The sequence below is a fragment of the Hylobates moloch genome, unplaced genomic scaffold (assembly GCF_009828535.3).
Source record: "Hylobates moloch isolate HMO894 unplaced genomic scaffold, HMol_V3 SCAFFOLD_9, whole genome shotgun sequence".
NCBI classification, from domain to species: domain Eukaryota; kingdom Metazoa; phylum Chordata; class Mammalia; order Primates; family Hylobatidae; genus Hylobates; species Hylobates moloch.
This window is the reverse complement of record NW_026652284.1, coordinates 14,925,598-14,926,553: the sequence shown is the minus strand read 5'-3', so window position 1 is coordinate 14,926,553 and position 956 is coordinate 14,925,598.

Here is a 956-nt window from a genome sequence, read left to right as displayed (position 1 = left end):
GAGGCCAGGAGTTCGAGACCAGCCTGGGGAACATAGTGAGGTCCTGACTGAAAAAGTTTTTTTTTTTTTTTTTTGAGATGGAGTTTTGCTCTCGTTGCCCAGGCTGGAGTGCAGTGACGCGATCTCGGCTCACTGCAACCTCCGCCTTCTGGTGGTTTCAAGCAATTCTCCTGCCTCAGCCTCCCGAGTAGCTGGGACTACAGGCACACACCACCACGCCCAGCTAATTTTTTGTATTTTTAGTAGAGACGGGGTTTCACCATGTTGGTCAGGATGGTCTCAATCTCTTGACCTTGTGATCCGCCCGCCTCAGCCTCCCAAAGTGCTGGAATTACAGGTGTGAGCCACTGTGCCCGGCCAAGTTTTTTTCTTAATTAAAAAGGGCCAGGTGAGGTGGCAGCAGCTACCATTTTTTAGTATGTACATGCATTTGCTTTGTTTTGTTATGCACAGTGCCCGGTCATAATATGTTTTTTAAAGAATAATGCCAGTGTGGTGGCTCATAATGCTAGTGTGGTGGCTCACACCTATAATCCCAGCACTTTGGGAGGCCAACATAAGTGGATTGCTAGAGATCAGGAGTTTAAGACCAGCCTGGGCAACATGGTGAAACCCTGTCTCTACAAAAAATACAAGAAGTTAGTTGGGTACAGCCACAGTAGCTCACACCTGTAATCCCAGCACTTTGGGAGGCCGAGGTGGGCGGATCACCTGAGGTCAAGAGTTTGAGACCAGTCTGACCAACATGGAGAAACCCCCGTCTCTACTAAAAAAAAAAAAATACAAAATCAGCCGGGCATGGTGGTGCATGCCTATAATCCCAGCTACTGGGGAGGCTGAGGCAGGAGAATCGCTTGAACCTGGGAGGTGGAGGTTTTGGTGAGCCAAGATCACACCGTTACACTCCAGCGTGGGCAACAAGAGCAAAACTCCATCTCAAAAAAAAAAAATAAAAA